The sequence below is a fragment of the Aotus nancymaae genome, unplaced genomic scaffold (genome assembly GCF_030222135.1).
Source record: "Aotus nancymaae isolate 86718 unplaced genomic scaffold, 86718_ANA_hifiasm-v0.15.2.pri h1tg000003l, whole genome shotgun sequence".
NCBI lineage: Eukaryota > Metazoa > Chordata > Mammalia > Primates > Aotidae > Aotus > Aotus nancymaae.
This window is the reverse complement of record NW_026988414.1, coordinates 11148099-11166702: the sequence shown is the minus strand read 5'-3', so window position 1 is coordinate 11166702 and position 18604 is coordinate 11148099.

The window sequence follows — 18604 nt, the reverse complement described above, 5'->3', positions numbered from 1 at the left end:
TGGAACCCTCAAATGCCACCGATGGAGATATGAACTGGTAAAACAATTTTCAAGAACAGTTTGGCAACATGTAAGAAAGTGGAAGATTCTCACGGCTACAATCCAATGACTGTGCTCCAGTCATTCAGCATATAGTTGTGAAAATTTAGAAACTGATGAATTATCCATGAACACCAGCCCAGATAGGCCGGGCACTGTGGCTCACGCCTGTAATCTTAGCATTTTGGGAGGCCAAGGCTGGTGGATCACTTGAGGTCAGGAGTTTGAGACCAGCCTGACCAACATGGTGAAACCCCGTCTCTACTAAAAATACAAAAATTAGCCGGGCACGGTGTCACATACCTGTAGTTCCAGCTACTTGAGAGGCTGAGACAGGAGAATTGCTTGAACCCAGGAGGCGGAGGTTGCAGTGGGCGAGATCATGCCACTGCACTCCAGCCTGGGAGACAGAGCGAGACTCCGTCTCAAAAAACAAACAAACAAACACAAAAATAGCAGTCCAGATAGATTAATTGTGATCTAGTCATACAATGGAATAATATACTGGGAGTAAAAATAAACTAAGTCTGTAGCCTCAACATAGATACACTCTAGGAAAAAGCTAACATCAAGATGTAGTATAGGTTCAGTGTGACACAAATGATACAAAATATTTCTTATCACAGTCAACTGGGCCCCATGGCTCAAGCCGGTATTCCAGCACTTTGGGAGGCTATAGTGGGAAAATCGCTTGAGCTCGGGAGTTCAAGACCAGCCTGGGCAACATGACAAAACCCTATCTCTACTAAAAATACAAAAATTAGCTGGGCATGATGGCATGCACCTGTAGTCCCAGCTACTTGTGAGGCTGAGGTGGGAAGATTGATTGAGCCCAGGAATTCAAGGCTGCAGTAAGCCATAATTGTGCCACTGCACTCCAGCCTGGGTGACAGAGAGAGACTGTTCCCCCACCTGCCCCCAAAAAAACCCACAAAAAAACCCACACACAAAAAGAAATACAGAATATGCTATGTAGATATTTTGGGACTCCAGTCAGTTAGTAAAAGTATTGAAACATGCATGGGAAATGAAAGACCCCATATTTAGAACAGAGTAAACTTTGGGAAGGGAGGGACAGGAATGAGACCAGAAGGACACACACAGGGGATTTAATTCTATTCGTATGTCATATTTCTTAGAAAAAAATTTAAAATCTGAGGCAAATATGACCAAGTGTCAAGATGTAACAGAGCTGGGTGATTGATCTATAGTTGTTCTCTCTGATCCTTCTTCTCAAGTCTAAACCTTTTCCTTGTTTGAAATATTTGGTGATTTTAAAGATGGGAGGGGCAGGGAGGCTATGAGGAGATTGCAGCAGAGGTGTTGATGACAGCATTGCTTGTTAGGTGTGCAGGGTGGTTATAGTACAGTGTCCCCTCATGCATGGACCTGATCAATCTATTTATTTATTTATTTATTTAGAGTTGGAGTTTCTGTCACCTAGACTGGAATGCAGTGGCACAATCTCGGCTCACTGCAACTTCCACCACCCAGGTTCAAGCAGTTCTCCTGTCTCAGCCTCCCGAGTAGCTGGGATTACAGGTGCACACTAGCACACTGGCTAATTTTTGTATTTTTAGTAGAGATGGGGTTTCACCATGTTGGCCAGGCTGATCTTGAACTCCTGACCTCATGATCCACCCACCTTGGCCTCCCAAATTGCTGGGATTACAGGCGTGAGCCACTGCACCTGGCCCATCCTTCTCTTTTAAGGCTTGTCACAGCTTGGTGAGCCAGGTGTGGCAGGCATCCGGTCCATTTTGCAGGGGATGAAATGGAGGTTTGGAAAGGCATAGTGATTTACTCAGCATCACACATAATAGACAGTCAGGGCTCGTCCCCTTTGCTCAGCAGTGTCTCAGCACCTGCCTGTACGGGGAGATCACCAAAGGACCAGGGAGCCCTGAGACAAGGTCTCCTGCCTTCCAGTAACCCATCTTCTTCCTTCTGCTGTGCTACTCTATGTTTCCTTTCAATTAAGGACAATTTGGAAAATGTCAAAAAGCACAAGGAAGAAAATAAAAGTCACTTGTGATTTTCACTGTTACTTTTAAAATCAGATGTATCAAAGTATATTTCACATATGACAAATTCACCTATTTTAAATGTACAGTCCCTATTTTGAGAGAACATCATTTTCTTTCATAAATACTTGTTTGAATACCAAACAAGTTAGCCTATATGAAAGTGCTCTACAGCTGGGCACAGTGGCTCATGCCTGTAATACCAGAACTTTGGGAGGCTGAGGTGGGCAGATCACTTGAAGTCAGGAGTTCAAGACAAGCCTGGCCAACATGGTGAAACCCCGTCTCTACTAAAAATACAAAAATTAGCCGGGTGTGGTGGCAGGAACCTGTAATCCCAGCTACTTGGGAGGCTGAGGCAGGAGCATCTCTTGAACCTGGGAGGTGGAGGTTGCAGTGAGCTGAGATTGTGCCATTGCACGCCAACCTGGGCGACAAGAGCTAAACTCTATCTCAAAAAAAAAAGAAAAAAAGAAAAAAAAGAATGCTCTACACAGAAAAGGCTTTTCACAAATATTAATAATAATTATTATTATATAACTTTTGGAAATAATTATTATGCAGGTCACCAGTTAGATGAGCCCATGTTTTATGGCCTGAATTTGGAGGATGGTTTATCATGTCCTCAGCATGGAGGTGCAGAGAGTTTTCAAATTATAGTAGAAAGCATGGTTATTAACACCAGTTTTAAAAAAAACTGTTGCTAGGGTCAGACTGTGACCTGCTGGCGTGCCTGTGGCCTTGGTTAGCTGCCAAGCTATAAACACTTTTACCTGTGGCTTTTGTGGAGAAGTCTGCCTGCCTTCTCTGTGAGCCTAGGGGATACACAAAAGAAAATGGAGCCTTCACCAGACACTGGAGATCCTATTTCCCTGCCTTGCCAGCTTGCTGTGGAACCAAGGAACCCTTCCCTTATCTAAATTTCAGTCTCCCCATCTGTTAAAGATAAAGTGGAGGTTTGTTTATGCTTTCGACATAGTGCATGTGTGTAGGGAACTGTGCTGCAGGCAGGCACCATGCTAGGAATGACAGGCGTGGCATGAAGATGAATAAGATGCAGGCTTCAACCTCAAGAAGCTCCTGGTCCAGGGTACGGTGCCTCATACCTGTAATCCCAGCACTTTGGGAGGCTGAGGCAGGTGGATTGCCCGAGCTCAGGAGTTCGAGACCAGCCTCATCTCTACCAAAAATACAAAAAATTAGCTGCGCATGGTGGCATGTCCTAGCTAGTTGGGAGGATCAGATGGGAGGATCACTTGAGCCTGGAGGTAGGGGTTACAGTGAGCTGAGATGGCACCACTGCACTCCAGCAGCCTGGGTGACAGAGCAAGACCCTGTCTTAAAAAAAGAAAAAAAAAATAAGGAAGAAGAAGCTCCTGGTTTAGAGCTAGGGGGTAGAATAGGTGGACAGACAGATCGATAGATAATTGTTGGAAGAAGTCAAGACAAGGAGTGATCAGCTCTGTGCAAACCACAGTGACCTCTAAGGTGCCTCTGATGACAAAATTATTTGATTCTATGAACTCAATCAAATCTTTGTTTTTCCCTCACTGGGTAACCTAGGATAGGTCACTTCTCTTAAAAGGGCTTCACATGAAGTCGAGAACAAATGAGTTGTTCCCAGTCATTCTTTGTAAATGATCTTATATAAAGATTTGACCCACCAAACGCTGCACTGACTATTTGAGAGATATTTTATCTTCCTGTTTTTATGAATTAGGTCTACATACTATCTTCAATTTGAGTTTTTGATTGATATGATTAAAACAGTGTGATCATAAAAGACAGACTTAGATAGTTAATAGAATTCTTGCCAAAAGTAAGAACACTGGGTAATTAATTAGTCTATGCCATTTTATAGCAGATACTTCCAGAGAAGACCGAAGATATCTTTAAAGTTTTCCCCACATTAAAATACAGAGGAGCCATTTTATTAATGAACTCCAATATTTACGAGGCATCTTTTCTGGGATCAAGCAATCCACAAGTGATCCACGTGAGGTGGCTGAGCTCCAGGTCCCGAGCTGGGTGTGTAGAAGAAAGAGGAAATGTATATGAGAGCTGTTCCCGAGAGCCAAGGCTCTTGCTGAGTGTTCCATGAAGGAGACAACATATAACCAGAGGAGACCAAATAAGAGACGAGTAGATACAACAGGGTGATTTGTATGATTCAACTAGTATTGGTGGCTCTGAGGTTTGAACCCAGTTGATACGGTGTATTCAAAAGCCAATGCCAGGCTGGGCATGGTGGCTCACACCTGTAATGCCAGCATTTTGGGAGGCCAAGGAGGGTGGATCACTGGAGGCCAGGAGTTTGAGACCAGCCTGACCAACATGGCAAAACCCCATCTCTACCAAAAAATAAAAAAAATAAAAAAATTAGCTGGGTATGGTGTTAACTGGGTATGGTGGTGCACACCTATGATCCCAGCTACTCCAGAGGCTCAGGCATGAGAATCGCTTCAACCCCGGAGGCAGAATTTGCAGTGAACTCAGATAGCACCATTGCACTCTGGCCTCAGTGACAGAGTGAGACACTCTCTCAAAAAAAAAAAAAAAAGAAAGAAAGAAAGAAGGAAAAATGGCAAATGCCAGCCATTCCTGTAATCCCAACTACTTGGGAGGTTGAGGCAGGAGGATCATTTGAGGCCAGGAGTTCAAGACCAGCCTGGGCAACATAGCAAGACCACATCTCTTAAAATAAAAATAAAAATAAATTAGCTGGGGTGGTGACATGCACCTCAGTCCCAGCTACTCAGGAGGCTGAAGTGGGAGGATTGCTTGAGCCCAGAAGTTGGAGGATGCAGTGAGCTATGATTACACCATGACACTCCAGTCTGAGCAACAGAGTGAGACCTGTGTCATAAAACAAACAAAGCCCACAGTAGTCTATGCCCATCCCACTGCCCCAATCGGCCTTCCTTGCTTTGTGATTGGAGGACATTCATGATGTGCACAGAGAGCACACCACAGTCCAGGTACCACCCTGAGCTTCCCGTGCCTCGTTATTATCCTGTTTTACTCCAGAGGAAACTGGTAAATGTGGCAGGGCTGAGCCGAGGACCCAGGCAGCTGGCTCCACAGCCTATGACTACACGCCGTCTGCCCCTGTGAATATTGCTCTTTGGTCTCGTAGATCTTTACTCAGCTTAAGATACCCAGATGTCGTAAAATGATGTTCCATGTTACAATAATATGTTATACAGGAATAGCTGTTTGGAGTGCACACAAAGTGCATTTCTCATCCCATTTACACAGCGATTTTGCTGTGCAAGGCAAGGCTTCCTACTCCCTCATTTTGTAGATGATGACATTGAGGTTACAGAGGTTAAGTGAGGTTCTCAAGGCCATGCTGCTAGGAAGTGTCAGGCATGAGACTCATGAGCAGGTAGTCACACTGGAGGGGACCTTCCAAGTCAAGTCACCCAACTTCTCATTTTCAGATGGAGAAACCAGTATCTAGAAAGCAGGAGAGGTCTGGCCAAGGTCAAGCAGGAAAGACTTGTTCAAGGTCAAGAAGTGAATCAGCTCATAAGCCATAAGCGGTCAAGGCCTCTGCCCCCTCCCCTGCCCAGAGATGTATGTCATGCCACTTTGTCAGGTCTCCAGAAGTCCTCTTGAGTTTTTTAATTGCCAAAATTTATTTAAAAACCCTTCTGTTTGAGTGTCCTGTGACATGTGACTTTCTTATGAATTTCAGAGGTAATCCCTGCCTGGGTGGAGGAATGTCTAAGTGACCTTCAGGACCTCTTTCAGCTTGGAGAGGCGGAGATTCTGTTGCCAGAATTCCCTGGCTCTTTAAAGCTAATCTTCCCTCTTTTATAGCTCTCAGAAGGAATGCTCAGGCCTGGTCTTTCTCTGTTATCTGTTCTGCTCCCTGATCTTTGGGCTTAGGTTGGGGCAATAGTTCCAAGACGTTTAGCTGGGACCATTCAGATCTGTGTCTTATAGCTGCTTCTTCCAAGATTACAATTCAAAGTCCCAACGCCTCCCCCTGCAGAGGAGAGGAAACATCTGAGCTGGAGCTGCATGGAGGGAGCCCAGCTGTGTGGGAGATGCCTCGGGGTAGGAGCCTGTGAGCTGAGAGCTTTTCATTCCAGATGTGGTTCTGACCATCGGGGTCTGGGTCTCACCCATGAGGCTTCGACATGCCCCAGGTACGTGTGTGCAGGGAATCTGAACAGTCAGCATGCAGGAAAGAGGCTCTGAGGAGTTAAATGGGGCTGGTGTTTGTATGGACATCAAACCAAAATAGAGAGATGTCCAGGCAGCTAGACAAAAAGTGGATGGGGGGAGGCATTGCAAAGATCAGACCTCTGCAGCAAGGAGCTTGGTCTGTGCAGGTCACAGGGAAAGCAAAGAAGAACACAGGCTCAAACTATGAGTCAGTATTCACTCATCCTTCACAGCTAACCCCAGCATTTGGCCATGCACCCCTGGTGTGACTATGGAGTTCTCTTCCACAGACAGATGACCCAATGTCAGCTGGAGTGTTTCCCACTCCAACGGCTGGTCCATGCAGCCTGTAGTCACTGCCCTCTGACAGTCACAAAAGGTACCACTCTGGGCTGACCCCTCTGTGATGGTTAATTTTATATGTCCACATGACTAAGCTATTATACCCAGTTATTTAATCCAACATCTATCTAGGTGTCACTGTCAAGGCATCTTATAGATGTGGTTAACATTTATCATCAGTTGACTTTAAGAAAATTACCCTCAATAGTGTGGGTGGGTCACAGCCAATCAATAGAAGGCCTTAAGAGTAAAAATTGAGGTTTCTGGCTGGGTGAAGTGGCTCACACATGTAATCGCAGCACTTTGGGAAGCCAAGGTGGGCGGATCACCTGAGGTCAGGAGTTCAAGACCAGCCTGACCACATGGTGAAATCCTGTCCCTACTAAAAATGCAAAATTAGCTGGGCATGGTGGCGCATGCCTGTAATCCCAGCTACTTGAGAGGGTGAGGCAGGAGAATTGCTTGAACCTGGGAGGTGGAGGTTGCAGTGAGCCGAGATCATGCCATTGCACTCCAGTCTGGGCAACAAGAGTGAAACTCTGTCTCAAAAACAAAAACAAAAACAAAAACTGAGGTTTCCTGGAGAAAAAATTCTGTCTCAAGACTGTGGCATTAATTTCTGCTGAGTCACCAGCCTATTGGCCTGCCCTGTAGATTTCAGACTTGCCAGCTCCTGCAATCATGGGAATTAATTTCTTAAAATAAATATGTCTCTTTATGAACAAACATGTATACACACACAGAGATGGTCTCTGAATTATGATGGTTTGCCTTACAAATTTTTGGATTTACGATGGTGCAAAAGCTGTATGCCTTCAGTAGAATCATACTATGATATCTGGTAGGTTAGGTATACTAAATGCATCTTCCACTTATGGTATTTTCAACTTCAGATGGGCTTCTTGGAGCGAAACTCCATTGTAAGTGGACAAGCATCTGTATACATATCCCTTGTATCTCTCATTGGTTCTGTTCTCCAGAGACGGACAGACCCACCCCCCTTCACAGTCCTTGAGAACAGAGTTCCTCTCCTGAGCATCTAATGACACCTGTGCGGGTCTCTTGACTCCTTGTCCTCCTGCAAGTCCCCACACGGCCCTCCTCAGCAGATCACACACGTGGCTTTTACTTCAGCCTCCTTTTTTAATTTTAGATGGAGTCTCATTCTGTCACCCAGGTTGAAGTGCAGTGGTGCAATCTCGGCTCACTGCAACCTCCACCTCCTGGGTTCAAGCAATTCTCCTGCCTCAGCCTTCCAAGTAGCTGGGACTACAGGCATGCACCACCATGCCCGGCTAATTTTTTTTTTTTTTTTTTTTTTTTGAGACAGCGTCTTGCTCTGTCACCAGGCTGGAGTGCAGTGGCATGATCTCAGCTCACTGCAACCTCTGGTTCAAGTGATTCCCTGCCTCAGCCTCCCTAGTAGCTGGGATTGCAGGCATGCACCACCACGCCAGGCTAATTTTTTGTATTTTCATAGAGATGAGGTTTCACCATGTTGGCCAGGATGGTCTCGATCTCCTGACCTCATGATCTGCCCACCTCAGCCTCCCAAAGTGCTGGAATTACAGGCGTGAGTCACTGTGCTGGCCAATTTTTGGATTTTTTTAAGTAGAGACAGGGTTTTACCATGTTGGTCAGGCTGGTCTTAAACTCCTAACCTCAAATGATCTGCCCACCTCGGCCTCCCAAAATGCTGGGATTACAGGCGTGAGCTACTGCACCTGGCCCAGCCTCCTTCTTCATACTGATGACCCTTAAAAGGCTAGAATCTCCCAGATGGGAGTGGAATTGCAGGGAGAACAAGCTTGGTGGTAGCTCGAACAGCTGAGAGGTGTGGAACCCAGCAGTGAGCCGTGAGCTTATGTCTGCTTTTTAGGATACAGGCAGCAGCCTGGACAACTGGGTCTATCTGCTGTGATAATTCTCAGGCCTTGGCAAGAGAGGCTATGCCAATATTTTCATGGCACCCAAAAATGATTTTTCGGTGAAGAAACTCCTTGGTCAGTGTTCGTGGCACCATGGGAGTGGCTATTTCCTGCCAGCTCTGTAAACAGGATGGAGACCTAGGACTTTGTATCAGTTGGAATTCTTGATTATGAGCAACTCCGTCCATCCAAAGCAAAAGTGAGGAGTCCCTGGAGGGTAGTGAGGGTACACAGAATGAACAAGAGGCTGGAAAATGAGCTTGGACAAAAGTCAGGGCCAAGAGAGGAATTCTGGCCAAGGGAAGGCTGCAGGCACCGCCTGATCCAGGATTGTCTACTGAGGGTGAGTGATCTCCAAGAGTCTCCTCACTGCTCACTCAATACTTAGCCCTAAGAATGAGCATCTGATTGGCTAGTGGTGCATTTTCCATGTGCCTGTCCACTAGCCAGGCAGGATAAGATGCTGTGGAATGATTTAGCTCCAGTAGGATTTCACAGTGATGGTGGCCATGGGAGGTGGGTGCTAGTTTTATCCTTCCTCAAAATGGGGAGCTCCTCCAAAAAGGAAACCAGAATTTTAAGGTGGGGGTGGATGCTGGGCAGATCATAAGTGACAGATAAACCTCTTGGAGCTATTGTCCAACTTAGGCCAATAACAGTTAGATGATGTGGCTTAATAAGGGAGCAAGGTGGTGGGGTGCGGTGGCTCACGCCTGTAATCCCAGCACTTTGGGAGGCTGAGGCGGGTGGATCACGAGGTCAGGAGATTGAGATCGGCCTGGCCAATATGGTGAAAGCCCGTCTCTACCAAAAATACAAAAATTAGCCAAGCGTGGTGGCGTGCGCCTGCAATCCCAGCTACTCAGGAGGCTGAGGCAGAAGAATCGCTTTAACCCAGGAGGCAGAGGTTGTAGTGAGCCGAGATTGTGCCACTGCACTCCAGCCTGGGCGACAGAGGGAGACTCCATCTCAAAAAAAAGAAAAAAGGTGGGAGGGAGCAAGGTATGTAGGCTGGGCACAGTTACTCATGCCTGTAATTCTAGCACTTTGGCAGACTAAGACAGGAAGATCCTTTGAGCCTGGGAGTTCGAGGCCAGCCTGGGCAACATGGCAAAACCCTGTCTCTACGAAAAATGAAAAAATTAGCTTGGTGTGGTGGCAGGCGCCTGTAGGCCCAGCTACTTAGGATGCTGAGTTGGGAGGATCACTTGAGACTGGGAGGTTAAGGCTGCCTTCACTGAGCCATGATTGTGCCACTGCACTCTGGCCTGGGTGACAGAGCAAGATCCTGTCAGGAAAGAAAGAAAGAAAGGAAGAAAGGAAGGAAGGAAGGAAGGAAGGGAGGGAGGGAAGAAAGAAAGGAAAGAAGGAAGGAAGGAAGGAAGGGAAGGAAGGAAGGAGGGGGGAGGGAGGGAGGAAGGAAGGAAGGAAAGAAAGAGCAAAAGAAATAAAGAAGGAAGGAAAGAAAGAAAGAGAGAGCCTGTAATCCCAGCACTTTGGGAGGCCGAGGCGGGTGGATCACGAGGTCAAAGAGATAGAGACCATCCTGGTCAACATGGTGAAACCCCGTCTCTACTAAAAATACAAAAAATTAGCTGGGCATGGTGGCGCATGCCTGTAATCCCAGCTACTCAGGAGGCTGAGGCAGGAGAATTGCCTGAACCCAGGAGGCGGAGGTTGCGGTGAGCCGAGATCGCGCCTTGGCACTCCAGCCTGGGTAACAAAGAGCGAAACTCCATCTCAAAAAAAAAAAAGAAAGAAAGAAAGAAAAAGAAGGAAGGAAGGGAAAGAGAGAAAGAAGAAGGAAGGAAAGAAAGAGAGAAAGAAAGAAGGAAGGAAAGAAAGAGAGAAAGAGAAAGAAAGGGAGGAAGGAAGGAAGGAAAGAGTGGACAGGCTCTAGAGTCTAAACTGGACTTGGACTTGGAATCCGGACTTGGATAACCTAAGGTCAGGTTCTGCCATGTATTAAGCAATGTGGATAATAATGGCACCCACAGCTCACAAAATTTCATGTGAAAACACTTTGTAAACTATAAAGTATTTTGAGCCCTGGAGGGCAGTGGGGATGGGACCATCATGCCTCAGGCAGCTTCTCATCTCAGTGCCCAGCTCAAGGCCTGGCACCCAGCAAATGCCCAGTAAGTGTTTGCTGAGTGAATGGATAAACAAGTGATTATCATCATCCTTCTAACTTGACCATCAGCTTTGCAGAAGAAAAACGGGCAGATGCTGTTGGACCCTGATTCAGGTTTTGTGAGCTGAGGCCTCACAAATGAGCCGGCTCTTTTTTTTTTTCCTGTTAAACAATGCTTTTGACATTTTCATTTTAATATGTGAAACCTGGCTACTTGTCTCAGGGAGAGTTTATGGAAAAAAAGCTTCCAGCTGGCTTTGTGCAGCCCATAAAAATGTACTGAAATGTCTAACTCTGACCAGTTATAAATTAGGAGCCATTGGAGGATGGAGCCCAGTGACGCCACTCACCCTGGTGAGGCTGCTGAATTTCAGTAATTAGCTCTCTGGGCAGGAGGACACGCTCCTAATTCCTTCCTGGTTCCTAGTCAGAAGATGAGGCCCTGAATCTGTTAAAGAGAAACCACAGCTTTCAAATAACAGACAAACACATCTTTAACGCACGCAATCTGTGATTCAAATGGCTTCACAGGGCATGGGGGAGGGAAGGGTTTTTGCCAGCTTTAACTGAAGCAGCCATCAGAATGTCAGCTCTCCAAATCTTATCCCTCCCCCAGCCCAAGTCTGACTTCCTCCAGGAAGCCCTCCTTGGGTAACCCCAGCCCATCACAGGTTTGTTCATCCACACGGCTCCTTGCTTTAAAACCCTCCAGAGGGTCTCCCTAGCTTCACCAGTGAGTTCAATCTCCTTAGTTTGGCATAGAAAACCCTTTGTGATCTGACACCTTCTCACCTGTGTGGCCTCTTCTCCTACTCCCCACCCCACCCTTTGACCCAGGTGTGACCAGACAACCTTTACCCCTCTCCCCGGAATTTGGTCCTCAGAGCCTTGGACTGTCCTTGCCTTGATAGGGATTTTCCTTCCCCTTCTTCATGTGGCTGGATGGTCCTTACTCCCAAAATTCACCCCAAGACTCTCCTGCAGGGGTGGGGAAAGATTGGGTTCCCGAGGCTGGGTTAGGTATCCCTGCTCCTGCCCCAGAGCGCCCAGGTTTCTGCTCATCGCACTTATTGTAAGGATCCATTTACTCACCTGCCTCTCCTCTCCTCTCTGCTTCCTTCTCCTCTCCTTCCCTCCCCTCCCTCCATGAGGAACTTGGTCCAGCTGCAGTCAATACTTAGAGAAGGTATTGGCCTATAGAGAACCTTGCTCAGTTTTAAGCCCTCACACCTGCAGTACCTTGGGATCACCCCGGAAACTTTAACATGCTGATGCCTGTGTTCTCATCTTCAGAGATTCTGGTTTGATTGGCCTGAATGTGGCCTAGGCATGGGGTGAGGAGTGTGGGTTGAAAAGCTACCCAGGTGTTTCTAAGGGGCAGCCCAGGTGGAGTGCTACCATAATTTACAGCATGTAAATTACTCAAGACCCACCTAGCCACTTGGAGGCGCTGCACTCCAGGCACCTCGGGAGTACAACCTTGAATTCGGAACCCCACCATATTTGCCATATTTGTTGTGTTGAAAGAAAACTATTCATCCACTTATCTGGGTCAGCAGCGTTGAGCAGCTGTACAGTCCCCCCACAGACCCCACCCAGTCTTCCATGCTTGTTAGGAGAGACCGATGCATCACAGTCATCTCTAGAAGGGTGCCTGTCTGAGCCCACCCCAAATCCAAGGAGCCAGACCTGGGACCCTGTGCTATAAACAAGTCTCCTTGTGATCCTCCTGCACACAAATGTGCCAGGACTCAAAACATCCTAAAACAGGCTGCAAAATTGTGATGCCTTGCTGAGACAGGTAGGGAAGTTCAAAGCAAAGAAGGGCCTTCAGCGGACCATGGAGGGTCTGGAAAATGACTGGCTCTAGCAAATTCTTGTTCTTTGGGAATATGAGCCCCGTGTTGTCAAGTCCCTCTTTTTTAAAGAGAGAATGCCAAAATCGGAATTTATGAAAAGGTGAAATCCTTTGAAGTTGACAAAGAGTTCAAGCCATTTAAGTACAAAGCTCAGGCCAAATGAAACTTACCTAGGGCCTGCATTTAGCATCTGTTACCCCCACATGTGGATGAAGCTAGAGGGTGTCGTGCTTGCCTGGCTTTGTCTCGACTCTCTCTCTTCTGAGCTGCTTTCCTGCTATGGGACTTGGGCCAGCATGGAGGAGGGTACAGGAAACAGCCCCTGAAACTTGTGCTGTACGTGCAATTGGGAGGCTGTTTGGGGACATTTTTCCTTGCATTTAGCAGTGTTCTCTTCATGCCAACTCTAAAAAAATACCTCTTGGGTCTTAGGGTCTACCAGGGTTTTGATTTGCCTCAGCAATGCTGTGCCAGTGTCTTATGGCCACTGTGAACTGCGTGGGATCCAGTTTCAGCTGCTAGAAAGCTCAGAGGACAATTTGTGTCCTGTCCCCATGGCCTATAGGACCTCAAGGTCTGCATTTGTATACCTGTCATTCCTGGGTTCTTCTGACCTTTCCAGCTTCTGTTTTTCATTGGATGCTTATCACATGACCACTCCTGTAAAATTTTATTCTTGTCTATCAAATAAAGAAGTTAAGTGCTTTCTGGAATAAGGCATGCTATAAATAAAGAAGCCCATAAAAATAGTAAGTGCTCAAAAAAGGGTTATTGAATACATGACTCCTTGAATGATTCATCTTGTGGTTTCACACAGGCCTTGCACAGAGCAGGTGTTCAGGAAATGAGAGAAGGATGATAGAGCAGAAAGCAGCGGTTTAGAGATGGAGAGACAATAGCCCTGCCATTTCCTAGCGACTGCGACCTTAGCCAAGCTGTTTAACCTCTCTTAGCCTCAGTTTCTTCATCTGTACAATGGGGACAATCTCAGTGCCACCTTATCAGAGTTGCTGGAAGGATTGAGTGAGATGATGTAAAGTGTCTGCCATGTCATAGGCACTTAATAAGTGGCAGCTGTGATTATTTCAACACCAGAAATACCGTTATTTATGAATGTCATTGCTAAATGACTTAGTAAATGCAGTAATGTGTGCAACATGAGTGAGGACATGCTCCCTTTGGTCAAGCCAGAAGCCACATGGATTCACTGGATCAATAAAATGGGAAGGCCTTCCAGAAGCCCTTGATTCCCTCAGGTCCTCATCCCAGGTCTCTGCTCCCCCTACCCCACCAGGGCCCCTCTGTTTAAAGCAGCGATGGCAAGTAGCTCCCTGTCCAAGTGTGACCGCCCTGTCACTCTCCTCCCACCATGCTCATGTGCTGAAGGCCCTGTCCTGCCTGCTCCCAACTCCCTAGCCCTAGCCCTGTACATTCCCTTTCTGGAAGCCTCTGGCAGTTTCTGCAAGCTTCCTAGTCCCTTCCCCAGCCTTGACTGATCCCTCTCCTCATCATCACTGAAGTGAGCAAATTCATCTTTGAAAGGTTCCCTGACCTTTTCCTTGACAGATGCACGCATGCTTTAGAAGGTGGTCTATGGTGAGTTGCAGCTTTCCCCAAGGGTCTAAAATTTATTCATAAGAGACACTACTGCCTAGGGCAGCGCTTTTCAAAGCGTAGCTCAGATCTGGAGCATCAGCCTAGACTGGGAGCATCTCATAAATGCAAAATCTCCAGCCTCACTCCAGAACTACTGAGGCCAACGACATGGGGCCCACCCAGCACTCCCCGTTTTCACAAGCTCAGGGGTGATTGGACTTGCAAGGTCGGTTTTCAGACCAGTGGAGTGGTGGATTCGTTCTGAACCTGTCACCTCATCTGTCAACAGGGGCGATCCTCATCATGGCAGTGGCTTCTGGAAGGGCCAGGAGAGGAACGCCTGCCTGGCACGTGGTTGGTCCTGAGCCACCTCCCTTGTGGCCGATCACCCACTACCTTCTGAGGGTCAGCTACCGCCTGGGTACTGTTCTGTGTCAGTCATGGAACCCAAGATAAGGGCTTTAGCAGAGAGGAGAGATAGGATGAAGGTCAGGGAAAGCTGATCTGAAACTCAGACTGGTGCCTTCAATGCTTTCTTTGCCTCTGCCTGCGGCGGTTGCTCACATATTTCCATTACTTTTCTGTAATACAGCAAAGCAACGGGATCTTCGGGATTCCCGCCATCCTGGGGGCACCTCCGGGGTCCATAGCGGGGCAAGCGCTTCTTCCACGACGCCCCCCACCCGCCTCGTCCGCTTTGGCCGCGCTCCCGCGAAGGCCGCGGCAGGAGGCCCCTGATAGGGCGATCAGGCCCGCGGCTGCCAAGAGAGAGCCGGGCGCGGGCCAGGAGCCGGCGCCTGCGAGCCAAGGCAGCCCCGCGCGTTTGGAATGCGAGCGCCGCTCAATGCGTTCCATATGGCGGCGTCGCGGGCCCACCCGGCCACCCGCGGCTCCCCTAGCCCCGCGCCCGCCCCGCGGGAAGCAGTTTGCGTTGGGTTCTTGTCGGTCTCTCCGATCCGTCTGGGCGCTGGGATGGGGACCACGGATTACGGAGACTAGCACAGTGCCGGGCACGTAGGAGGCATCCGGAGGCTTAGATGCATGAATGCTAAGTATACAACTGACTGGTGTAGACGGCGTCAGAGAGTTGGCTCCTTAAATAACCCAGCACACAGTTCCCCAGACTCTGCTCCACCGAACATCGCTGGGAGCCTGCCATGGGCAAGGACCTTCTCTTCTATCTGTGTAAACCCAGTCCCAGATCCCTGACCGGTCAGGGACTTTGTTCTCCAGCATTGCCCAAGATGAGAGTTGGGCTCAGAGCTGGTGATCTGACTTGCCCAAGGTCTCATGGGTAGCAAGGAGCAAGTCAGAGTTTGAATCCAGGTTAAAGGACTCCACGTCTAGTGCTCTTTCTATCCAAACTCCAGAGGGAGGGGACCCTGCTGAAACTTAACCTACCCTGGCCTCCCTGGAGGCTTTCCTCACTGGAATCGCAGAGTTACTAAGACTTACGAAGGAGATAACTGTCCCCTTAAGGCCGGGCGAGGTGGTTGATGCCAGTAACAGTAATCCTAGTACTTAGGGATGTGAAGGTGGGAGGATGGCTTGACCCTGGGAGTTCGAGACCCGCCTACGCAACATAGCAAGACTCTGTCTCAAAAAAAATTTAAAAAACACCGGGTGACAAAGTGAGACTCTGTCTCAAAAGAAATAAGAAAATAAAAACAAAAACAACAAAAAACCCCCAAACAAAGCATAGGACCCCCCTGCCCCCTGCCAGAGCTTCAAATTTAAAAACACGATTGCCTTAAAGAGAAGTCTGTGACTTTCATGCTGCATTTATCTAATAGCTATAATGGATTTCATTTTATTGGTCAAGGTCTCACTCTGTCTCCCAGGCTGGAGTGCAGTGGTGCTACCTTGGCTCACTGCAGCCTTGACCTCCCAGGTTCAAGTGATTCTCCTGCCTCAGCCTCTGAAGTAGCTGGGACTACAGGCATGCAACACCACATCCAGCTAATTTTGTATTTTTAGTAGAGACAGGGTTTCACTGTGTTGGGCAGGCTGGTCTAGAACTCCTGACCGCAAGTGATCACCTACCTCGATCTCCTAAAGTGCTCGGATTACAGATGTGAGCGACTGCACCTGGCCAAACATTTTGGCCACTTAAAATTTACATTTTAAGTGAGTAAATTGCACGGTATGTGAATTATGTCTTTAAAAAGCTGTTACCAAAAAAATTCAATTCTGCTGCTCCTTACTAGCCATGTGACCTTGAAGAGTGACCTCATTTCTCTGAGTCTCTGTTTCTTTATCTGTAAAATGGGCAGGATATGAATAGCTGCCTCAGGAGGTGGTTGTGACGTTTTATGGGGAGGAATTGTGTAAACAGTTAGCATGGTGCATCACTGATATGCAATAAGTTCTTGATAAATAATACCACTAGCTGGTGTTTACCGAGGCCTCACTAGTACCTGGCACTTCGAGAAGCTCTTATGTCCATGATCTCATTTAATCCTCTAACCACTCTCATGCCAATTGTGTAGTAGTGGAGGAGACCGAAGCTTAGACAGGGCAGGGCCAGTGGGCTCTCAAAGATGAGGCATGGGTTAGAACCCTGAAACTTGGGTTCTGAACCATGAGACAGTCTCGGATTTTGTGTAGTTTTGTTTTTATGTTTGTATGGCTCCTTTAAATTATTGTAACCCACTTCACCTGGAGATGTTGGGGTGCCCGCCCTGAAGCACAGTTTCATCTGCCTATCCACCTTCCAAATCAGTTGGTTCCCTTTCTCTTGTGTAGAATACTTTATAAGGTATAAAACGCCCCCAGTGAATGTCTGCACGAGGCCTGGCATCTGCCCAGAGTGTAGTGGGCAGGGCCCACAGCCCACCCCGTGAAGTATTAGGCCTTTGGGAAGAAGGCCCAGGCTAGATGACTTGCTTCCAAGCCCCAGCTCTGCCACCTCCTAGCTCATAGAGACCTCCTCACCTTGGTCTCATCATCTGCAAAGATGCAGATTACGGTCATATGTACTTGCCAGGGATGTTGCGAGCTTGCTCACAGGCCCTCAGAGGCTCCAGAGCCTCACAATTGAGTTCTCCTGAGACCCCCATTGGCAGGGAGATGTCAGTCCTGGGACTGGCCCATGCCCAGCAAGCTCCCCAGCCAGCTGTGCTGAGGCGGCGAGTGCAAATAGTAACAGTCATGTCTTGTAGGGACATAGGCTGGCCCAGAGACAGATGGGAGTAGGGGAAGAAGGGGTGGGGATGCTCACGCACCACCTGAACTCTCCACCTGCAGTGTGCAGATATGTGGGTGTGTTTGAGGGATGATTCCTTTACCCAGTGGAAGGCCCCTGACTACAAAGGAACTGGTTTCAGGTCACATGGAGTGGGCGGGGCCTGTTCCCTGTAGCCAAGGCAATGAAAAAGTCCTCTAGTGCTCTCCAATGGAAATATTACATGAGCTGCATATGTAATTCTAAATTTTCTAGTAGCTATATTAGAAGAAAACAAGAAGCAGATGAAATTAATTTTAATATACTTTATCAAAATTTTTTATCATTTCAACGTGTCATCAATAGGAAAATATGAATGAAATATTAAATTCTCTGCTGGATACAGTGCTTCCAGCCTGTAATCCCAGCACTTTGGGAGGCCAAGGCGGGTGGATCACTTGAGGTCAGGAGTTCCAGACCAGCCTGGCCAACATAGTGAAACCCTGTTTCTACTAAAAATACAAAAATTAGCCAGGCATGGTGGAGGGTACCTGTAGCTGTAGTCCCAGCTACTCGGGAGGCTGAGGCAGGAGAATCGCTTGAGCCCGGAAGGCAGAGGTTGCAGTGAGCTGAGATTGCGCCACTGCAGCACTTCAGCCTGGGAGACAGAGTGAGATGCTGTCTCAAAAAAAAAAAAAAAAAAAGAATTTTGGTGTGTATTTCAGACAGAGCATCTCAATTTGAAGCAGCCACATTTCAAGTGTTGTGTGAGTTTCCTGTGGTGGCTGTTACACATGGTCACAACCTTAGTGATTTAAAACAGCACAAATGTATGATTTGGCAGTTCTGGATGTCTGCAGAGTTTGATAGCTAAATCCAAGGTGCTGGCAGGGCTCTGGGAGAGAATTTATCCCTTGTCTTTTTTTTTTTTTTTTTTTTTTTTTTAATTTTTGTGATGGAGTCTTGCTCTGTCACCCAGCCTGGAGTGCAGTGTCATGATCTTGGCTCACTGCAACCTCTGCCTTCTGGGTTCCTGTGATTTTCATGTCTCAGCCTCCTGAGTAGCTGGGATTACAGGCGCCTGACACCATGCCCGGCTAATTTTTGTATTTTTAGTAGAGATGGAATTTCAACATGTTGGCCAGGCTGGTCTTTAACTCCTGACCTCAAGTGATCCACCCACCTTGGCCTCCCAAAGTGCTGGGATTACAGGTGTGAGCCACTGCGCCCGGCCTGGCTCTTGTCTTTTCCAGCCCAAATTCCATGGCTCATGGCCCCTTCCTCCATCTCATCATTTCAATCTCTGCTTCTTTTGCCATCCTCCCTTCTCTGCCCCAGACCCT